Raw genomic sequence first — 13,085 nt, forward strand, 5'->3', positions numbered from 1 at the left:
GATTTTTTTTTATTTACACCATATTCCCACCTTCCTTTCTTGCTCCCCACCTTTGTTTGCTGCATATTCTAACAGTATGTGAATAGCCAGAAAATACAAATAAATATTTTAGTGTGAACTACAGCTCCATTTCTAATGCCTGGTAAACATAACATTTTTTAGAAGTTAAAGGTTTACCCTTAAATAGTTCAAAGATCTGCCTAACAGTATTTTCTGTATGCTGTTTAAACTAAAATACAGAAAACACCTCAATTCTTGAAGTAAATTAAGTCTATATTTTGATAAGCCAGTAAGCATGACAGTTTATTCTTCATTTCCCCCACAACATATGGGGCTTTCTGTTTATTGTCTTTCACTAATTTTCAGTATTTTCCTTTGAGCTTTTGTCAGCAAAGGCATACACTTCCCTCTGCGGTTTGTATTTCTTCAGAAAAACACCAGGTGAATTTGAGTAATTTCCTCTTGCAAGAATGTATTTGGTTTGAGAGTTTAGGTGAATTATATTCTGCTGATTAGTGAGGCAAGTGCTGTGCTCCATCTGGTAGAGAATGGGAATGGGATATTTATAACGTGATGGATGTTACTGTTGGGTGGGTTTGTAGTGCTTCAATATGACTAAGCGGTTCACTAGGTTGTAGGCTGCTTCATTTGGTTTGTCTTAAAGAGGACATGCTGACTTGGGGATAGGGAGTATTACTGCAGAATTGTGGCTTTGTGCAAGAACTACAATTGACGTATTCAGCAACAGGGACAAAGTCAAGGCATACTACCCTTTTAACAAGAATTTCGGGAAAACAAATGCAGAGGAATAGGGATTGATACACATGGAATCTGATTTCTCAGTTATACGTGAATATTCAATGCTAGATTTTTTTTCCCCTCAGAGCAATTAGAGAAGGTAAAGATGAAATTTCTTCTGTGCTCGTTGTGCAGTGTCTAACAGAATGTTTCTATTGTCCTTGTTTGCTCAGAATTACCCATCTACATATAGGCGTTGTTCGGGTGGCTCTAGCGAATGCATTCATTTGTTTTGATAAGTGGAATAAACACTTGAAAACGCTACCATTCATTTCTTAACATACTTTTCCTTCCAGTATGACCACAGTGACTATTTTTCAGCTTATAGAGATGACATAGTTATAATGAACTAAGAAGTCTCAAAAAGACCCCCAAAACCAGGAAAACTAATTACAGCAGAACTGCGCAAGGATGTCTTAGTACTGAACCATGTTGAAATCTGCTGCTCTTTAAAAGTCAAAGGGACGTATTCTGCTCTGAAGTAAGGCGCTTGTTTTTCTTAAGGTCATACAAAACAAAGCACATTATTTGAACAAATGTCAGAATAATATGTCTGTAATGAAATATAGTATTTCCTTGCTTTCAGCATTTGAACTGTGACAAATCTGGAAAGGAAATCAACAGTTACTGCTCTTGTTAAATAGTCCTTTTAATATTACAAGTAAGTTTACATTGCTGGACCCATGTGTACCTTAATGATTCCTGGAAGTACTATGACTTGGCCCAAAGGACAAACCTAATACTTTATTTTGTGTGAATTAAATGCAGCTAATTAAAGTGAAGGAAAATTAAAAAGAATTAGGCGAAATAAAAGCGCTACTGTAAAGCTTTTATTAAATGCTTATACAGTGAATAAAGAATGTGCAGGAAAAAATGAACCACTGATTCGTTTATCTGAAAGCAGCTTACTGCAGCCTCCTGGTCGGTAAGCAAGGCACAGTCTTCTGTGCCTTACACATCCTGAGTCAGAGCTCACACAGGTTTGGTCCCCATTGTTATCCAGAAAGGTATCATGTATGAAATGATCAAATCTGAAAACGGGATTCCACTTGCCACCCCAAAGACTGATCTCCTGCATGGATGGAACAAGTTACCTATTGAAAATGTTATGGATAACACACATGCTCTTCCAGTTTAGTAGATGCTAAATGAACATTTGCTTTCTTCTTGATGGAAGTGAAGATCTTGTAACCCACCCATCTCCCACTGATGTGAGTGGAAACCGGAATAGATCCTATATGGGAATAATACACAAATAAAGACACACAATGCCAGAGAACTTGATGGTGATTAAATCTCCAAGCAGAAGAGGTTCAAATTCACTCACTCTGAATTTTTAAAGGACGTTTGTCTCTATCATTTATTTCTGGGGACTAATACTGATGTACTTTCTTAGAAAAGCATTTTTAAGAAGTTACTTGCATGCAGAGTGTGTGGGTAGAGTTTCACGGTCAGATTAAGGGCAGGCAAGAAGTTGATTGACAGATGTGCATGGGGTCTAAAAGACCAGGAAGACAGTTGACCTCCTGGGTAAGAGCAGCATATGGAGTACTGTTCTTGGGAGTCAAACATCCTAGTTAGATTTTTAGATGTCAAAAAACTTCATTCAGAAGTCAGATGTTACCTAATAACCAGGTGAGGCTTTTTATTTTGACGGAAGTGTGAGAGTAAAAGCTAGGAGGAGACAGTAAGTAGGCAAAATCGAGGCCACAAACGGTTTTGAAGGCTTTGTGGCACTTGAGATGGACAGTTGCTTTCATGGTAGTTACTAGGAGAGATAGAAGGGAAAATTTTATTAAAACTTACTAGCATCTGTTCCTCTGAGGAACAGGAAAAGGCTAAGGAAAAGCGAGAGAGGAAGTACCAATGTCTCGGGGAAACTATAAAAGACGAAGCAAATGCATAGGGGAAGAGGAGTTATAGTAGATGAAACAAAAGTTGACTTGATGAAGTTGAGACAAAACATGGAATTATGGTAAGTTTGAAATTATTTTTTGATGATATAAAACCTAACTGTTTCAGTTTTTGAAAACAAAATCTGGTATTATTGTCCTCAGGACACCTTAACATTTTGATTTTTTTTTTTTTTTTTGCTTATTTGTTTGTACTGACTTGGAAATAAAATACTTGCAATGCCAACATTTCAAATCCTGGATGGTATCCAGCTTTTGCAGCTTTTATTGTACTGTAGGTCCCACAGAAGGCTTATATTGCACTTCCAACAAATTACAATGTGTTTTTTCTAAACAAAACTTTCCTTTCCTGGCTTAGGTTTTACCCTAAGTGACTGGCTATTCCGTATATACCCAGCAGAACTCTGTATTGCTTGTGATGAGGGTGACTGCTCTGAAGAGGGCTAATGCAAGGGATAACAATCTCCGAGAGTGGGCTTGGTGCTCACATTGAAACGTACACTGGGAAATATCACTGAATGCACTAGTTTTATATATTTAGGTTCATTTTCTGTTCTTACTTATGCCTTCATATCTCTTATTTTCAGGTCATTTAAATAAGAGACATGTGGTGGGACTCTATCATTTAAGCAAAATTGGTATTCTGCCATCCATGAAATTGCATGGACACCTTCAACTTATCCCAAAGTGCAAATTACATGTATTTCTCTCCTTTAAAGTCAATGTGAATAAATGCTTAAAAATATGGGTCACAAAAGCCATTAAAAAGGATCTTTTTTTTTCCCTCCAGTGTTCATTTTATTATTTCCAGCTTTCCTCTCCCTCCTTCACAGCAAATTGAGTTGGATTGTTGTTGACTAAATAACAGGAGTGTTTGACACACCTGCCATCAACTTATTGTCTCAGTCCAGATGCTTATATTTCTCTCATTTACTCCTGCTGGAGTAGCTTCTTTCATATAAGCTACATCTATACTTCCTAGCCTGTCGATGGGAGCAAGCCCAGGAAGATGGCTTGATGTGTTCCCAGCCTATGACTGGCGTGACCACATTGCTATGTAGTGTCTTTAACTCCACTGCCTGTAAAGCCCAGCGGTGCCTGAAGGAGCCTTTTTGACTTCTCTGCCTGATGGTTATGTTACAATATTCTCCCACGCTGCAGGATGTGCATGGCCATGTGGCACAGGGATGTATTTGGGTTTACTGCAGGCAAAATACAGGAGGAAACATCTCACTATCATACTTCTGGTCTCCCCTAAAATGCCAGGTGCCTGGGTTCAAATGCACTCAGGAATATACAGTGTAATTCTGGCATTTTGCAGGACCAGAAAAGCATGACCGTTTACTGTAAATTGCTTCCTTTATGTTAGCAACCTTATGTTAGCACCCTTATGTTAGCACCTAACCAGCATTCATGCCACAGTCTTTGACAGTCGTCCCAGGAGATTTCTGGAGTCCTCATCTGGTCCAATACCCAGCCCAAGCCAGGGAAACCTGGACCATGCTGGAGGGATGTTTCTCTAACCTTGAAGGACAGAGATGCCCCATCCTTTGTAGCAAGTAGCCATGGTATCTTACAGTCTCAGGTCAAAGCAGTCTACTGATGTCTAAACTAAATTGACCTTGCTGAAATAAGAAGTCCATTGCTTCTACCCTCTCCACTACAGAGAATAAATCATTCATTTCCTTTTCTGCAACAGATTTTTAAACATCTGAAGTTTGCTCTTCCTGAGACCAAACAGCCTCACTTCTTCCAGCCATTTGCTGTGTGTCACCTCTGTAAACTTCCTTGCTCTCCCCTGGACTCCCTGCAGAATACTTTCTTCACTGCTCCAACTAAGGCCTTATAAAGGCTGAACAGAGTGAGCAGATGAAATCCCATGCTTGATATTTGCCTCATTTGTACCGTTTGATGCTGTTGACTTGTGTTGAGTTTCTGATTTAAAATATGCTACAGTTTTTCTTACAAAATCTCTCTCTCAAGTTGTCTTCTAGCCTGTATTTGTTCAGTTATTCCTTATGTATAACCTTGTCCTTATTGATCTGTCACCATTTTTTCATCAGGCTCTTTCTCCACTTTGTCGTGCCCATTCTGAATTTTAATCCTCTCCTACAATATTTTTGTGGTCTTTTCAGCTTGATACCAGTGACAGAGTCCCTGAAAATGATGAAGGGGGAGGAAGAGTACTCAGTCTGGATAACTTATTTCCTAATTCTGTCATTTATTATGAATTGTTTGGTCTCTATGAAATGCTGTTAGTAAGCTGATGCCCATAGTATCAATAAGATGTATGTATAGCTATTATTTCCTAAGGTACATTGTTTACGAAATATTGAACTGTTATGAAAAATTATGAACCGTTGAAGCTGAAGGTGACAAAGAATGGCAAAGTACCAGTATGGATAGATATTCTGGGTTCAGCAATCTGAATAATCAGAGTAATACTGGCTGTTTGCAAGCCTGGAGAGCAGAGAGAGCAGTTAAAGCCTACAGAAAGGTTAGTCCTCAACTTCAAATTTACATTACTATTTCAAAGATGGTGAACATTTGCAATTTAATCTGGAGTAACACCAGCTTGGTTTCTCAAGATAAGAAGATAGCGATTCAATTAGTTAATGTGTGTGCCTACACTTAGAAATACTAGCCTAGCTTTTAATGATGTAACACCTTCCTCCACTTCTTTGTGTAAGGTGACTTGCAGACTTGTTTCTGCCTGAGGGGTTAGGATGTAAAATGGGATCTTTTAATAACCCCAAATGGCAGGACCTGCCTGCTCTGTGCCATCTAGGAAAACTTGATTTGCTCTTCTGAGCCTGCTCCAGGTCTTGATGATGGTGCAAGTTTGATTCGATTTTAACAAGCTAGAATAAGATGAATACATAACAAGACCTGATCCCATCCTTATGTCATTTGAATGTGCTGTAGTTGTTCCAAGCCTACTTGCTTCACCGGCTTTTCAAACTGCTGTTCACATACTGTTGGCTAAAAATGAATGAGGAAAAATACATTTCCTTACTGGTTGTGCCTGAATTTATGACTTCTGAGCCTCCGACTTTCAGTTATGATCTGTCTCATATATGTAATAACACATTTTCTGCAGGTGATGAGGTTTCTGTAACTTATGATGAACTGCAGGCAGCAGTTTGGTTTATTTTGTAATACTTCTTTCTGTGTACCTGAAAATGGGTCATTTTTCTCCTGCAAGAATCACAACAGGTATCTCTGCAGGGGGACAGTCAGCAGCTGAACTGCATAGGGAAGGAGAGATGCTGGCGTTAGGTTTACCCCGATTAAACTATTGCTGTAGCTGGAACAAACCTACCCAGATGCAGGCTCTAAGCTTGCCAGGTGAAAATTGTTCCCAGGAATAAATAAAAATAATGATGATGAAGATTGCCTCTTTAACACATATAGTGGGGGGAATGGAAATTTGTCACTTGTGGGTTCTGGTTTGGGGACGGCAGAGACTGTTTCCTTGCATGACCTTTATAACAAGAAGTGTCAGACTTCATCCTGTATGTATCAGACTAGCGTGGCATTGGATATTAATCCTGATGGAAAAGGATTATGTGATTTTCACAGGCACTGAGATAGATTATCCTTTTTGGCCTGGCTGGAAGGCAGTGAGAGTCTCTTTCTGCAGATGCTGGCAGGGAGCAGAGTGTTCCCGGGGGAGCAGTACCAGAATAACCAAGCATGAACAGCAGCTCTGACTTGAACTTTCTTTTCACTTTCCTTTCATTTCTGTTGTTCGAACGTGTTGCCTTTGAGGACTTGCTTCTTTGAGCAGGGGCGGTGGCGTGGATAGCAATGGTACGGGCTTGGAGAAGTCTGTCTGTTAACAAGCTCTTTGAAACACTGAGTAAAAACACCTGAAGGAACTTTTGGGATAACATAGCATTTAAAAAGAAGTCCTTTTGCCTTGCTCCTAGCTCCCCATTCTAACATTAAAGTTTTTGCCCAATATTGTGATAAATAATATTTTGTCCTTAGGTCTGAACACAACTGACAATCTTGATGTTTCACAGTATCATGTTAAGCCCTAGTATCTCTCCTGGGTTTCACACTGGATAATAAGTGAACCAGTCATGTTTTTGCTGGTTTGGTACTCACTTCTCACCTCCATCTCTCCTAGGGACCACGTCGCATCCTCTCACCCCCTCTAAGCTGCCTCCCTGAACTTCCCTGGTCTGTCCCACAGAAAATGCTGCTTCCAGGAAGGGGCAGGAATGGCTGCTCTTGCTTGCAAGAAAAATTCAGGTTGCTGAATCGCTTCAGGGGCTGAGGGGGTCTTGACGACCTGTGTGAAAGGTGTTTGCTGTATGAGAGCTGTTCCCCATCTCCAGGAGAGCAGCAGCGGTTTGGGTAAGGGGTTCAAGGGTTAGATCCTGTCTAACGCTCACCAGCTGCACTGTGCTGTACTGGAGTTATCATATGGGACAGATCTGCATGGGGTAAACTGGTGTCACTTCAGCCACTTCCTGGGGTATCAATTTACAATAACCAAGCCATCTGAAATACAAATATGTTGGGTTTTGGTGTTTTGTTTTAAATTACAATAAAAACTTCAGCTGTATAAAAAGCCTTCAGGGGAACTAGCTAAACCCATAGGCTTGCACTGGGACACTGCAGCCTGGGACCCCTTGCTGAAGTCCATATAATTTACATCACTTTTTTTCTTCTTTGCTGTTTATAGACTCAAGTATTAAAAAAATATGTGAGCAAATACGGAAGTTTAAAAATATATATTTTAAGCTCTTCTATATTTGCCTTCTGACTTCTGAGAAATTTCATACAGAGAGTATTTTCTCAGACCTTCCAGAGAACAACTTACTTTTTCCTAAAGTAGGTAAGATCAGTTTCTCCCCAGAAATGTACAGTTTTCCCTGGTGCCTTGGCAGGAACCTCATGGACTGGACACCTAGCTTTCAGACAGCCAAAGTAAAGAAAAATGAGAAAAAAAATCCCTCTCCCTGATGTGAAAGCAGAAATGTTTGCATGCCATGTCAGTAGCTTCTGCTCGTTAGACCTGCAAACTGCCCAGTGAAAAATGATCTGAAAATAAATGTGCAGTGAGTCATTTTTTTTCCTTCCCTGAGTTATACCTTTAATTAATCTCAATCAGTTTACAAAATCCATTTTTACTCAGATTTAAAAAGCATGCACTTTGACAAATAAATCTAGTAGCATGTGTGCAGTGTTTGTGATTGTTGCTGCTTAAGTCCTGTCAGCAAATGTATCATTACTAATTGCCCAAGTTTCAATGAATCAAAACACTATAGTTTTATGTTAAGGAGGGAGCTGAGCCCTTAAATTACTGTATTAGCTTTAAACTGCTTTAGAGCAGTACATGGAGGCATGTCAGTTTAAATTCAAAACTAATAATTCAAAAAGCCGTCAATAATTGAAGACAGCATACATAGGCTTATTTATTTTAATCCAGTTAGTCGTCTTCTTTTGATTTGGTTTGTTTTTATTTTTTCCCCTGTATCCCCACATCCCTTATGGACCTAAGAGTCCATTATACAAGCAGCAGGTGAAGGTCATTAAAAAAATTAGTCTATTTACTTCAATGAAACCCAGGCTCAACTCAGGATATTGCGTGCAAATTGCAAACAAAACCAAAAAACAACCCAATGATAGAAATGTGAACCAAATTATGTATTTTATTACAAGAAGCACAACGATTCCACCTCCCTTGTCTCTGCAGTAGTGCTTTACATTTCATGATACAAGCTTGCTGTAAGCACTCCACATTTGTTGCCTAGTTGTATTTTGACTTATTGCCATTCCTGGGTTTGTATCCATCGTCTCCATGTTTATGCAAGTTCATGTTGCTGCAATGAAGCGATTGTTGCAACTACCTTGAACCATTTAGTTTATTCTTTAAAAAAATTTTGAACACAAGTGTATGTTTCTTCTCTTAATAGGGACATATTTGCAACTTTGAGCTGTATTTTGCAGGAGTAATTTAAAAATATTTTTTCTCTCTTCTTTGGCTTTACATCTTTGCTAGCCATACTTCCGCTTGGTGTTTCATCTAAAAGTTGCTGTGCATAGAATCTGTAACCCCAAAGACCTGTATCTCTCAGTAATATACTAACAGCATTTAAAAAAAAAAAACAAAAACAAACAACTTTGAGAAACATAAAATTTTCAGAATAATGTAGCCATTATTTACATAGCGTGTTACTAAAAGTGTATCTTAAATGTTCAACAGGCAGTAATTTATTCCAGAAAACTAAGGTAAAGGCAGCTCAATGTGGTGTCGCGCTGTTGGGAAGGCTCTCGTTCACTGTGGGCATACCAAGAGCCTTAACACAAACCTTAGAATAGTCAGCAGCCCCTTTCTCAGTTACACTGCGCTGTAAAAATAGTCACCCAGACTAGCAACAAGAAATTTGACCTTATAATGCTCTACACTAAAGCTAATCATTGTTACAATAATCTTGCTTTCTTGCTTTATTCTGTCCCCGGATTGTTGCATGATATTGGTGCAAGATATTGGTGACTTTTTAGGGAGATTTTTATTGTATGTGGAAGAATATGGTAATACTCAGAGACTGTAGAAAGAACTCTCCCTAAACTCAGGTCTTTACTAACACAAGGGCATAGATGGAGAGAGAATTGCTTTGTTCTGGGTGGGGATGAAAAGAGATTGATTTTAACATTGTGGATGTTTATCATTGGAAATGATTTTTTAGTGTGTCTTAGAATTCTTACCTGTCCATGAAATAGAATGGGCATAATGTAAATAAAAGGTAATAAATATTCAGGCCATGCTATTGCTGAATGACAGTTGATGCTTTCAGTGGATTTTTTGTATCCATCAGTGATAACCTGCAAATAATTTATTAGTGTGCCTTCTGAAACAATGAGATTTTGTTAAGTAACATTCAATTAATGAAATAGCACACCTTAGACAAAATACCTACAACACATGCCACTCATTGTTCCCAAAGACTAAAATCAGTTTCTAAAAATGAGACAAGCGAAAGGCAGTTGCATGTTGTACCAGGGAATAGCATATTCCTTTCAATTCAAGGGCATTTCATCTCAGGGTGCTCACTACATGAGCTACTTAAATATGGTATTTGTAAGGTTGCTTCATTGCATGACTTACACTACGTACTCACTTGCCAAAATAGGCACACAGATCAGAAACCAGTCTAGCAGAGTGTCTTTTCTCTAATCGGGGAGTTTTATGAGACTTTTTCATGGACATTGCCTTCTGTATCCTGGCTTGGGACCAACAGCTACTACCAAAGTGTAACAGAGTGGCTAAGAATCACCTCTCCTGCTGCTCACGACTAAACCTCTTGCTCTTTGAAGCCTTTTATTACTTTCTCCTCTTTTCTATATTAGCGCTGAGCCTTCTGTCCCTGCTGTCTAAGTCCCACGTAATCCAAATCTTGTCTTTGGTACATCTCTGCAATTATCTCCTGTATGCCTTCTAGTCTGTGTACTCCTCTCATCTCAACTTCATCACCATCATAATCATCACTGTAAGGTAACTACCCAATGCCTTCCTGATACAGCTTTCCAAATTTTGTTTTCCTTCTTTAAGCTTATTTCTGAGGGGAACTACTACCTGTTCCTGTACTTCTTACCTGTGTCATCTCACAGCCAGCCTGTTGTCCTGGGCTGTCTCTCAAGTCTGAAAGCGTCAACCCTCTAAATCTCAGCCTGCAAAAGCATAGCCAGATAGAAAATATTGTGGCCTGAATATCTTTGTTAGTCATATATGTGAATCAGAGCTTTTTGTCCCAGCCATGTGAGTTGCTGGTAGCTTCCATGGGCTTACTCATGATAGCAAATGCTACATTCAATAGCAGGCATTTGCAGGATCATCCTCTATGATTGTAATCCAAAGCTTTTAGATAGGGAATGTGTCAGCATTTTATAAAGGGATGTAAAGATGTGTGTGGCCCATACAAAGTCTCCATAATTAATGTTGCTTCATCAGTTGATTACAGGAATTTATAGATTGCACTACCATGATACAACAGTCTGTTTGAATTTAGTATTGATGAAGAAAGGACAGAAAGAAAAAAGGGGGAAAGTTGTGTCAAATGTTTCTTGATGCGGTAGCTCTTTCTGTGGGTATAATGTCCACGTGTTTAGAAATACTCTTGACAATAGAGAGATGTCCCCATGGTTTCTTTCCCAAATTCTAACTGCTGCTTGTATCTCCCCTAGTCTGTGTATACGATATTTGGGATTTATAAGCATATAGAACCTTTGCCTGTAAATTCCACCAGGTGTTTCTCTGTGAACTCTGTGTGAGCATCAAATTGTTGAACTGTTTGATAGATTGAAAGAAACAGAGAATGAAGCTCAAAGGACAATAATTCTCCCTTACGCAATCTAGAAAACAATACTATAAAATATTACATCGGCTGCTGGCAGCTGTAGGTTTGCCTGCCCGCAAATTTACTATCACAAGTGTTCCAGAATCCTTTGTAATCCAGCCATTGCTATTTATATTTGTAATGATTTATTTAAGGACTCTGTATACGTCAGCAAAAAGTCACCAAAAAAAGCAAAATGAAGATTCGTTGGCTGAAAGCGCATAGAATAGAGATGAATAACCTGACAATGGAGTTGAGATAAAGTTTATACACAGTAAATAACAAAAAAAAAAAAAAAGAGAGAATAGCTTTATTTTCAACTCATCATCTAGGAGCCACAGCCTCTGATTTTGGCACTAGGTAGTTCCCATCAGAGGCTATTAAGAGCAGGGAAACAGGTGTCTGGGGGCCAGGGAAGGAAATGAGAAGCTGTGACACCTGAATTGAGATCACAGACCTGCTCTTGCCTTTGTGTCTGGAAAAAAGGTATTAACAGCTTGATGCCTCAGTTCCTCTGCCGGCTGTAGTGGCACCCAACTCTTAGCTGTTAAAACTTTTTGCTTATTTATAACATGTTTTTTCTACAGAGAACTGTAATGATGCAAGGCAACTTTATTATGTTCTGTGGAAAATGCTAAGTTAAGAAAAAACGATGAAGGATTGTGTAGTGGAGCGCAACACTTTTTAGCATCGAGTCTCTAGGTCATTCTGAAGCAGGGATTTGAGTGGTGTCCCTTAGGATTTGCTGTTATACATGCTGAAATGATCAATCAAGGATAAAAAATGGACTGTTCTCATCTCATAGATCATTTCACAGTGAAACAGTTAAACTCCTGGCTGCTTTCTGAAAAACAGAGATCTGCATTAATAAGGTGACCTTATCAGAGCCACCCCTGGGGGGAAGGGAGGGAGAAAAAACGTTGTGGAAAGAAAGTGAATCCTATTGTTAATCTTTTTTCAGGGAGACTTGGATTCCTGAATGCAAATTACTTTATATTTAAATTGTGTGAAAGCACAAAAGGTTCGTGTCTGCAATTGACAGTTATTTCATTAGCTGACTCATGGAGCCTTGCAAATGGTTTCTAGTGTTAACTTTCCTTGGATTTGTTTTCTTTGTTCTTAGCAGATCTTGCAACGGTGATAATTTTGATTAATGTATTCAATGCTCTGTTTTACTCCCAATTCATGTTTTTTGCAGCAGTCAGCATTCTGGCCTGGGTAAGGTGAGGCCGCAAGGTGGCTTCAGCGTTTCTCCAGTAGTGCCAATCTGATGGGCTGGCTTCCAGCTGGAGATGAGAGAAGCATGGAGGCCACTGTAATGTATTTTGCATGGTAGTGACCCCAAACACAAGTTAAAACAGACTTTCATCATCAGATGTAGGATTCTCAGCCACATCCCTCTGTGACAGCAGACGGACGCTGCATGGGCTCTGTGCTGCTAGAATATCATCTTTGTATCACTGTGAGCCTCTCAGGGCTATGTATGCTGGCTTTGTGCCTCTGTTCAGATAGGTTTGTGGTTCAGAGTGGTTCACTACATCCCAAAACTAGAGTTTGTGGGCTTGTCTGTTTAAAAAAGCTACCATATTAATTGAGGTATTACTTTTGGGGGGAAGGAGAATGCATAGGTTAAAGTTTATCCTGTCTTGCTTCAGGCACACCAATACTAGGTGTCCAACCTATGCTACACATTGAGGAACGAATAATCAGTTCAGAGTGTTTCTTCCTATCCCTAAATTGATGGGCAATCTCTCCTCTGGAGGTGCTGGCCCTCCATTGACCCAAAAGATGAGCTTCAACGAGCTGCTCAAGTTTTAGTACGTTGAAGTTTAGGGTAGATCCTGTCAACTCCACCTACTGAACTAGACTGAATAGCAGCATCAAAGTTTACACATCAATGTAAAAAGCAGTTATGAAAATTGCTTGATTAATTGCCACAGATACACGTCAATATGCAGGCAAGTTGCCGAAGGCCTGCAAACTCTTAGTATCCTTTCCCTCTTTTCTTCTTTCTTTCTTTTAC

General features: G+C 39.3%; 1 protein-coding gene across 2 annotated transcripts in view; it reads left to right on the forward strand.

Moving 5' to 3' along the window:
* LOC309590531 (BEN domain-containing protein 5) overlaps positions 1 to 13,085 on the forward strand; it is a gene marked incomplete at both ends in the record, with an annotated part of 962,813 nt that overhangs the window by 553,865 nt on the left and 395,863 nt on the right. The gene's annotated exons all lie outside the window — the stretch shown is intronic.

The sequence above is a fragment of the Platalea leucorodia genome, assembly GCF_965183815.1.
Source record: "Platalea leucorodia genome assembly, chromosome: 5".
Taxonomy (NCBI): Eukaryota; Metazoa; Chordata; class Aves; order Pelecaniformes; family Threskiornithidae; genus Platalea; species Platalea leucorodia.